The following is an 11,429-nucleotide window of genomic DNA, read 5'->3' as shown; positions in this document are numbered from 1 at the left end:
CTTCTCAAATTTCACCCCAGTCAAAAATTCGAGAATTTTCGAATTTCCTTTACTTTTTCCCCTGTAGCTTCCTTCGTTGTAAAGAGACCTCCTTAAGACTTGTCAGGTAGATACCTCGGATGGACACCTAACTTTTGACATCAATTGGACGAGCCTGCGCGCAGTCTTGCCAATCAAGGAAATTAAAATTTCCCTAATTTTGGGCAAAAAATTCGAAAATTTTGATTATAAATCCGTACATATACGTCCGAGTGCAAGTCAGCTTACGCCAATCGAACATTTGTTCTTACTGAACAAACGCGGGTACAGATCGTTACAATAGGGTAATTAGGGGACGCACTAAAAAATGTATTTAAGTTGTAACCCTTGACTTTTCCAGTTTTTCCCCTACTTTTCTCTTTACCGTAATTTTTTTGGTAATTAGAAGCTTTGTTCATTAAATATCGCCATAACACTGGTAGGATGAATTAGTGGTGTACCAATGTTTAATTTAAGATAGTTTTCGTCTGTCTGGTAGCAGTGTTGCCAGCTACAGAAAATTTTAATTCCAGATTTTAGGGGGAAATTTTGGGAAAATTATCTGTTTTGCCTCTATTATTTCCCTCTTGTTGGCTACATTAGAACAAACGTACCAGTGTCTAAAAGCCTCGCCCTTAGCCTACACAGCACACGATAAAAAGTTTCACTCGAATAATTAGGGGAAGTATAGTTGAGGTTTATAATAAACCATGTTCTGTAAATGGTAAGAAAATGGTGAATTTCTGAGGTAGAATGAGATTTTTTAAAAATTTTATGCTTACTTTGTTAGATATCGCCATGATACTTGTAGGATATATTCTTGGGGTACTAAGGTCTATTTTCAGATAGTTTTCGTCTGTCTGATGGCAGTGTTTCCAGCCAAAACAATTAATTCCTGAAAAATTCGGAAAATTTCCCTTTCCCCCTCTATTATTACTTTCTTGCTGGCTACATTGAAACAAACGTACCACTACCTGAAAGCTTCCTCTTTGCCCTACAGAACTCACTATAAAAAGTTTCAATAGGATAATTAGAGAAGCTGTATCCCCGGCATATCTGTTGATTTTTGCTTCTGAGACGTAAAAAGTGTCAAAATTTCATGTGTATGATGACAGTGAATTTTTCTTTCACTCTTTGAATGAAAGCCAGCGACTTCAGGATTTCACTGTACCTTGTCAACATACCAAAGAAGTTTTTTAGGTGACTGAACCCATATGGCAGCAGTGGTGCTAGATACAAAAAATTTGAATTTTGGTTAGGGAATTTTTTGTAAATTTTCACCCGTACATTTCCCTCAACAATTTCCCACCTGTTGGCAACACCGCAATACAACTCACACCAAAAAATAGCCACATCCATTTTCTAAAAAGCAAGGCCTTATCCATATCAATCCAATGAATGGTTTTTGAGCAATAAGTCACTAACTGAAAATGTATGAAAACGCCAAAAATGACCTGAGTCCGAAAGTAATAATCACACAATTTTGCTCGTATAGGTACAAAGAAACAAACGATTTATAAGTTACGAGGGCTTCGACTCAATTTCTGTTGATTATTTCAATAATTTGCAACATAAATGAATAAATAATAGTTGCCAGAAAAAAACAGACATTTGAAAAAAAAACATGAAAAAGAACGATGTTTTTTATTGAAAAAAAAAACACCAAAAAAACGTTTTTTTACAACACTAATCTTTGCATGATTCTATTTGGAAGTTTATTTGATGACATTTATGCTTAATATTTTGGTTATTAAAGAATTAGATGCACATCTTTAATATATTCTTTTACTAGATATCTACCAAACCTATCGGGTTGGCTCAGAGCTATCGTCCGATTACTCATATTTCATGCGTAGTGAAAGTTTTTGAGTTCATCCTCCCTAAATTGAACTGTCACTTAGAATATTTTTCAATCTTCCTACCAGGGGCGGATCCAGGATCGACTTCTGGGGGGGGCGGTGGGTTGTCATAATGCTACTTTTAAGGGTTCCAAACTCTGGGATGGATTTTATTTATATATATAAAACAAGAAAGTTTCCTCTTCTGGGGGGGCGATCGCCCCGATCGCCCCCCCCTGGATCCGCCCCTGCTTGCTACCCACATTAACTGGTTACCGAAAAAGCATATCATCTTTGGAGTCGGTTACTGCTCTTCTTCTCGATATCTGGAACACCTTTCAAAATCGTCGGTTTTTAATTGCTGTTAAACTGGATCTGGAACATGCATATGATTCCATCATTCTCTTTCGCCTCATCACTCATATGTCATAACTCCAAATTCCTAAACCTTTTCTCCGCTATACTCATAATTGATTGGTACAGCGTCGCATCTGCATCAAACATACTAACAGATATTCTTTCTTTGGTTGGGAATTCCTCAATGATCTAGTCTCTGTCCAACACTATTTAACATATACACACTCTCTCTCCATCAACGACTTAGAAAACTGGTTCGTATTCAACAATACTGTGATGACATGTTGTTATACGTCAAAACTTCTAACACAGTGGAAGGGCTATGCATTTTGCACGACGCTCTCCTAGAACTTTTCCTGGACCTCTGGAAACGACATGTCAGTCAAATGGGCAAAATTTTCTTGCGCCCTTTTCACCCGAAAACGTTTTTAACCTCCCATCCCTGTCACGGTAAATAACACTCCTTTACCAGTTACACCTATTTTACAATATCTTGGTTTTCATCTCGATTCTAAACTAAATTGGAATCAACATCTCAAAACAATAGCACTTAACGCCCAACCTTATTTTAAGTTGCTGTCCTGCATCAGCCATAAGGGTCGGGGAACAGATATACCCTCCCTGCAACAAGTCAGTACTCAATGTGTGGATGCAAAACTTCACTATGGCGGAAGATTACTCTCTCCACTACCCAAACGGATCAGCGAACATCACATCCGTTTTCAAGCCACAACACAGCGAATTATATTCCGACAACAAAAGACTTCACTTTCTTCAGCATCTTTAGAAGAAGCTGGAATAATTCCATTCTCAGTGAAAACATATTTTCTGGCTAAAAAAATTCCTCCTTCAATGCATATGCTGCACCTCCTCCCTCTTATTACCGAAATTACAACTCCTATACAATAGCAACTTCCACACGCGACTCCCATATTATAAACAGCTACCTTGGATTTATCAAGCGTTCGTTAGTATTCATAACTGGCTCAATCAATTGCATCGAGGACCAAAACTACCATATTATCCTGCACTATATGTAACTCTTCTACATTCTCCCCCACTTTACCAACCGATGTTCTCTTTCAAACATCTTCGCTCCAATCAGCGTCAGATAGTGTGATATCTCTGGGAACACGACATTCAATCTCATCACTCAAATACCATTTTAATTTACACGGATGCTTGTAAACAGCATACCGAACATGAATCTGTGGCAGTGATGCCAACCTGAGGGAAAAATCCCATATCATGGGAGTTTTTTACCTTAATTTCTTGGAAAGTGGTAAAAAGCAGCATGTATGGGATTTTTGAGAAGATCGAAATTTACAGCTTATTTTTTAGATATTGTATAAAGTGACAACAAAGAAATTTAATTTTTAATATTATAGCGTACTTTTAATTAGTATAACGTGGGAAATTCATACGTAAAATGGGATCTTTTGGCTCTCGACATGGGATTTCATAATGTTTCAGGTCGGCATCACTGATCTGTGGTTGGAGCTGGAATCTATATACTATCGCTTAATTACGCAGAGACTCACAGCCTTCCACCGAATACATCAATATATTTAGCAGAAACCTGGGCGATTCGCACGACATTGAAAGTCGTCCTACAATGGGAACTACGTATCATGAGCATTTGTAGTGATAGCCTTAGTGCGTTACAAGGAATATGTAGAATCCCATGGGCATCTGCCAATACATGGTTTCACATTAATATTCATCAACAGCTTCGTCAACAATGATCAAGTGGTTACGTTAGTTCATATGTCATCCCACTGCGACATCCCCGGGAACGAAACTAGTGATATGTAATCCTACATGGCACACCGATTGATCTCCGGCTTCCAGCATCTTCTTTCTCCGAGATACTGCTACAGAAACGCAAACCGAATGGCGAACTTACCAACAACAACAATGATCAGGACCAGGGATTTAATCCTGGCAAATAGAACCGATTCCCACCACGAGAAATGGGAGGCCCCTCATAATTGGACAAGAAAACATCATTGTTTACATTCTCGCCTTCGTCTTCATACTGCTCAGACTCCCATCCAACAATACCAACAGCAGCAGCGCACCTTACGTTATTGTTATTGTGAAGATAATGAAGGTTGTAATTACAACCTGACCAGTGCTCTCTAACGCCTGGTTACCGTCCGATACTCAACATAGCCATTCATTCTGTTTATTTCACCAGCTCCGTAACAGTGTCTTTCTAACTAGCTAAGAAAAAACACCTCGTTCATTATAATCTGATACAATATTACATACTGAAGAAGTACGACTTGTAATGGTGCCAAAGTGAACAACAGTGCAGTTCTCTTGTTATTCATAGCAGCTTGTAATATAAAGTGTCATTGACATAGTTAGTGTTCCACATGAAGTGATTGCTTCGATTGTGTTTACTTATTTCGTCACCAGCCTCATCCTAGACTATTCATCTCTACAAGTATAGATCCCCATTTTACAGACTGGATTGCTCACAGGTCGAGTTCCTGGAGCATGAAAACATTGTGTGTTGGGGGGTGTGTGTGTGTGAGAGGGAGAGTCAGTGATGCCAATTGAAGGGAAATTTCCCTTGGCGCAGGGAAATTTTGAGTAACTTTGGAGAAAAGGGAAAAAGGGAAATTGCTTGTAATCTCTCAATATTGCAGGGAAATTTGAACCTCTCTTGAATCATTTATAGATTGAATGCATTTACGTATCTGATTAATCTCATTAAAATTCAGTATATATTCAACGTCGTATTTATTCCAAACATAATCCGTTGCACATATTTCATATAAATTCTCACAAGTTATCTTGCTTTGCATTCGTTAATATTTATCAACATTACACATCGATCAACATATTCAGTTAAATTCGAAACATTACAACAATGCTTGTTTAAAATCTTTTATCAAAATTAATCTTCCTCTTGTTGAATTAAATGCAATGCAATAAGATGAAATATTTCTCAATTAAATTATCATTCCAGCTATTATAACAGTTTGGTTTTCCCAATCAGAAGTTATTTTTCCCAACCAGAAAATTGAATTTGAAGAGGATTAATCGATGTAAGAGAAGAAAATCTGCGTGTCGTGAATGTAAATATGTATATATGGGCGAATACTGGGTCATTAGTGTGTGTGTGTGTGTTTGTGTAAGTTTAAAATTTTCTGGTAACTGTGCGCACAGAATTATACATTCTTAAGAATTCCGCATCTCTAAACTCTGTATTGTGCTTACGAACATTCCTCGTATACAGCCAAAGACAATAGCAGCTAGAGTTTTCTTTGTAACTGTTCGTATTTGTTTCAGTAAATATGGGAGTGCTGTTCTTAAGTAAGTACATACCAAATATATACTTAATATTTTCTTTGTACCTTAGGTTACATTAATATTAAAATCTATCATGATATCTAGGATAAAAATTAAATTTACATAATATTTATTTTATATTCTTTATGATTTATTTAGGCTTCCGTCCTGACCGAGGTATTTATGGGTTTTTTCCGCAGTCACACCAGGCAAATGTAGATATTGCACCTTTAACATAGGTCCTACCCTACACCTTTCCATATTCTTCCCCCTCCTCTATCGCGATGCCTTAGATACCTAAACAACAAATCAAGTTCAAATTCTGCGTAAGCTCAAAGGAAGGCTGTCAGGTATCTGCTTGTATGTGGTTATAAGATTGGGGCGAGGGGGTGGAAGCGAAAACGATTAAAAATACGTTTACTAAATACAGTACTTGAACGGTTTGGATGAAGGGAAATTTTGTCCGGAAAAGGGAAATTCTGAAGCTTGTGAAGGGAAAACGGCTCTGAAGGAATTGGCATCACTGGGGAGAGTCAGGGAAACTAAAATAAGTACAAGGCATGTAAAGATGCAGATTAATAATTTACTGGGTGCAGATGAATAATACAGCACCATTTTAGAATACAAGTTTCTCATTAAGAAATATATCATGCATAGTGTGTAATGAACTTTTTCAATTTTAAGTTTAGGTGACGTTTAGGTGTACAGTTTTACTATACGGATCCACAGATTGTAAAATGTACGAAAAAATTTGGGGAAGTCTTTAATTTCCCCATTTTATGTCGAGAACAGAAACCAACGAACCCCCTGCGGGCCTTCTAACCCGTTCCTACTTTTACTGCTACTCCTACGCCTACCCTTTCTCTTCCTACTACTACTTCTACTACTAATACTATGGATCGGCATAGTAAAACTGCACTTGGCATAGATGAAGTTCAAGAGATCTACCAGAATTTGGTAACCACTAAACGCATGAAAGCTATTTAACCAAGGTAGGGCAGAGTGAAATTAGTGGAGCCGCGAGATAACTCAAGGGTGTCTCCATAGGGACTACACGTATTAGACAACATAGGTATGCGCATAATTAACGGTAGATGAGACACGCTATTCCTTATGTTAATAGATATTTAACCTATCAAACAACGTTATCGTTACATATTATAGGGTAGGTTAGGTTAGGTTAGAATATTGTAAGTTAAATTAGAGCTTACGTGTTAAATTTACAAGTACCTTAATATACAGAGGTTTTTGTAGTTATACGATTTCATATTGCACTTCTAATGCTTTCACCCTAGTAGTACTACATTTTAAAATAACGTATACCTTTTATGTACTGTGCAGAAATGCTACACCATCAAAAAATAATAGGTAATACGATTATTTTATGTATAGTTACATATTTTTATCGTCGTATACTGTAAGGCAGCGTTACTTTGTACCAGATTTAAGGAATTTTAAAAAATTCGCACGTAACTTTCAAATGCAAAATCGCATGTAAATGATTTAGATCACTATTTTAAACATATAATAGCTAGATATATAAGGAAAAGATTCGTGCGAGTGCGTTAGTAAATATTCAGTATGATCGTAGTTTTCGAAATATAAACTTTGGTGCAAAGTAACCCAATAGGAGGGGATAATTTGCACAACATAGAAAAAAAGAATGTTCAATATATGAACATATTGTTTCTGTGCAATGTTTTCTCTCAAGTATTTATACATTTCACTTCGTACACAAAACTGCACGCAGTCTTCAAATATTGATATCAGAATGATAGTACCGGTATCGGTACTTTGTATGAATAACCGATATTTGTAAAGAAAGTTATGTAATTTCTCGTATCGGTACAAGAACCACATTCTGATAGTTTAGCACATCTCCCAGGAAAATACCAACTCATGAACAGACAAAACTTCCCATGAATTGATTTGCCATGGTTGCTCTTTATGTCCAAGAATATCATCCCAATCTTAATATGTGGAAGATTTACGGGGTTTTGCGCTTTCAGGCTGAAGCCGCCCAAATTGCATGATTACTATTTCAAAAATCTAACGTTAGTCATTCCTATGTGTATAAGGTTCAATGTCTCCCCACCTTAAAAGTCGAGTACTTTCTAAAAAAAGACGAGGAAGAAGCCTTTCTGACCGAAGCCACTCTCAAACCAGTTTTCTGGATTCGCCGCTGTTAATAACTTATTTTCCAACAAGAAATGCATTTCATCACCTAGAGAAATAGGACATTTACCTAAAATTAGAAGTCAGGAAGTACGGTTAGTAATAATTTCCTGTCTAAGGGATTACTTTGGACCGGTGCAAAGTAATCCCGCTTAGAAGCTGAAATCGCCTTCTCCGAGTTATATTTTTTCAATGACTTTAAATGATTTCACACTTCAATGTCAACTATTGCTTCAAAGTCCCAATATATACAGTATATATGTATACTTCGAAACTGACTTCCTTGGACGAAATTTCTTCGTGATATCTTCCGAATTTTGTCGGCTTGTACAGCAACTATTTTCTACACCTCGACGACGACAAAGTCTCCAGGTAATTAGAACTAACATTAATCGCCAACGTTATAGCAAAATATAGTTAGATGTTCTATCTTATAGTAGCAGTTGAAACTTTCTCTTTACAGTAATGGTATTACCGACAGAAGACTGTCCAACTCTTTTCATAGTCTTTTTTTTGCAAAGGAACCCGTGAAGTGCAAAGTAACTTCGTCTTACGGTATCACTTATAATGATTTTACGCTAGTAACCAGGGTTAGCAAAAACTATGGATTTTATTGAAAAAAAAAAAAAAAAAAACCAAACAAACCGGGTTTATTTGTTTAAACCTGTTTTTTGGGTTTAAACCAGGTTCTTTCTTGGTTTAAATAATTTGCTCTATGAATTTATATCACAAATGGATAGAAATAAGTTTGTTTCACCTTGATTTTATTATGCAACAACCGGGCTATGCTGGAACGTGTCACATAAGCTTAAAACGGAGTCCAAACCATTTCTCGACTTACATTCGAGAGGAATTGTCCTCCATTTTAACTCGAAACCGGGATTAATTGGCCACAAATGCAATACGTCTACCGACTTACGAAGGACTTCTGATTCGCTGTACTGATCTTAACATACTTTTAATATAATCGTCTAATTCTCAAGAGTCATTTGAGAAGGACAAAACGGTAAACAAAGGCACAAATGAAGCCATTATACAAAATTACATATGGATAATTTCAAAACACTGGAGAGTAGAGAACTAATTAAGTCCAAGTTAGTAACTGAAATGAAATCTTTAAGTTTTACGTCCCATGATTATACCGGTTAGGCTAAAGAAGACGGGGATGATGAGAGATGAGTAATATGGTGGAATGAGGAAACGGAAGAAACCCCACGAGCACGGTGTTTGTCCACCACAAAGTCTACGGCGTGAGCTGGGATGGACCAGGGACCCCAAGCAGCGGAGGTGAGCGCTCTACCGCTGAGCTACCGCGAAGTCTAAGTTAGTTCACTACGACTTTTATTATCGAAGTTAAAGAAATACGTCGACTTAAAATGCATACCAGTAAGAAAAGTGAATAATAAGAATTATTTCAGTCCACTTTGGCTCTGACCTATTTACACATAAATAGATACCAAAGATACTTCTGATTTTAGTGAATGCCTCTCTTGTGGTTTGTATGATCCCCCCCCCCCTTAAGTGCGGTATTATGATGTATTTTATCAGTAGTAATTATTATTGAAACGGAGCAATATTTAGAGTTTTTCTTTGATTTCAATTGCATAACAATAATAACAAACTATAAAAAAATAAAAAAAGAAACATTCATAAATTTATAAAAAAAAGTTGCTTTTGTAGTATAATCTCTTTGAGAAATGAATGGGGAATTTAGGTCTGAATATAATATGAATAATATGCGGGAGTGACACTTGATAACCTACAAATGTGTGTTCATCAAGATTTTACGACGACGACACACTTTTACGAACATTTTTTTGTATTTTGGTTTAAACTAGTTGTTTTAAAAATACAGCTGATGTGGTTTAAACCAGGTAACCCTGCTAGTAACCCTACCATAACAAATGTAAAATACATCTGCGTTATGTAATATTTATGCCAGTTGCTGCGAAATATTTTTCCTTTAAAATATGTCTTTCTGTGCAAAGTGTTCCAATTTGTTTGTAAATTTTACAAGATGTTATGTACTTAAAATTAATCAGCACAATTATTTGTATAGTCACCAAGTCTGTAAGTCAGGGATTCTGTATGTACGAACATCCGTAAAAACGACGTGTTTTATTAGAATGGTATTGTAATGCTAAGATCTCTTGTGATGACAGTGGATGTTGTTAATTGTGTTACGCACTTTCATTCCTTTACACGTATATCAAAGTCTGTAAGGCACCTGCTCATATGAATGCTAGCTTGCGCTATCGTGCGTGTTCTCCAGGTTCAACATATCATGAATCGGAGTAGAATACAAATATTCCTTGTAGTGACATCCTATCACAAGTCCATGTTTTTGATATTTGTCTTTATTGTAACGTGACGTAGAGATCATTGCGATATAATACGTGAAAGAATAATTGTTTTTGGTCGCGCCCCTTAACTTTTCTTTTGGAGTTGGGTGTAGGACGATGCAAGAAAATATATAATTTAATTGTTGTACCCGTTGACCTTGCATTCTTATTCTTCACTTCCTACATTGTAGCGATGTTAGATTTTAAGAAAGCATATTTTTACTTTTTCTTGTAAAGTATACTACAAAAAGTTGAGCTACAAAGATAATGCACTTCATTTCTGACTAAGTGCTTTTCTGATAATTATGTTGTAGCTTGTGCTTGCAGATTTCGAGAACTTGAATAGCAAAAATCACTTGTTAAGCAATGCAAGATTCGGTACTGGTTCTACGTAAGTTACTGCGATTTTTACTCACTAGATTGATGAACTTGAAGCAAGCCATTCCTGCGCATTCTTGTAGTACATTAGGAACAGATATTCTATTAATGATTGTGTACTTTTACCAAGAATTGTTATGAAAACTATTTTTTTTCAAAACCACTTCAGAAAGTAGGACCTTCAGTTTTGTAAGGAGACGTGGAACAACGAGAGAATTACATTAGCGTTGAGACTCAGGGACGAGTTCTTTGAACTTCCGGAATTCCTCCATTCGTAATTTTCTCGTGGGAAAGTAAATGTCATCATACCTTGTGTATTATTGGAATAGCCTTAATAAAGGTGCGCGTAGAAACAGCGGGACAATGCCTCTTTCTTTCATTTCAGTAGAAGCAGAACTTCCTGAAACGCTTGCCACATCCATTCTTTAAGGTCCTCGTATTTCATGTTTGAAATCTCTGAGAGCTCGTGAGATACTGTATTTTATCATTCGTTTGGAACCCATTCTTTTTCCTCATGATATGTATTTTAATCAAAGCGACACGACAGAAATCCCAGTTCAAAGTATACGTAGAGTGCCACAAGTTTTTTTAGTCGGGAGGCAGAACACGTGATTTTTTAGGTTTCGATTAACCCGAGAGAGTAAAAGCAACCGGTGGTCCTAAATCATCAAGTCCACTACTCTGATCATTTCTAGACTGCCGGTCGGTTGATACGAGTGAAAGTTCTTTCCGTACACCACCTCCGCCCTCTACTGAAGCTTAAAAATGAGCGTTTCTAATAAAATTCCATATCTCCAAAACGAATCAAGATACTAATGAATTCCTTTTTCAGTTTTATCTGTAAGGTTTGCTTTACGATTTTGTCTATTCGTACATTGGATAGACACATTGGTTTTCCGGAAAATTTAACATAAACATTAAAAGGTGACATATTTTGACCTTAATATTTTCTTTTGCTCTGTATCTCTCCAATGAGTTGAGATATGGAAAGAACATTCCTAATCAAGTTTGTAGAGCA

The 11,429-nt window shown here is 36.5% G+C and overlaps 1 protein-coding gene across 1 annotated transcript in view; it reads left to right on the top strand.

Moving 5' to 3' along the window:
* The first annotated feature begins 6,010 nt into the window (after positions 1-6,010).
* The window catches only part of LOC145684436 (uncharacterized), a 28,229-nt gene continuing 22,810 nt past the window's right edge, over positions 6,011-11,429 (top strand). The window contains exon 1 of the mRNA XM_081756818.1: positions 6,011-6,074. The gene's annotated coding sequence lies outside the window, so the exon portion shown is untranslated. The remainder of the gene's footprint in view (positions 6,075-11,429) is intronic.

This window comes from Thermobia domestica, chromosome 4 (genome assembly GCF_964235325.1).
Source record: "Thermobia domestica chromosome 4, izTheDome1.hap1.1, whole genome shotgun sequence".
NCBI lineage: Eukaryota > Metazoa > Arthropoda > Insecta > Zygentoma > Lepismatidae > Thermobia > Thermobia domestica.
Note: the sequence above shows the minus strand (reverse complement) of the source record. Positions and strands in the feature narration are given on the sequence as shown.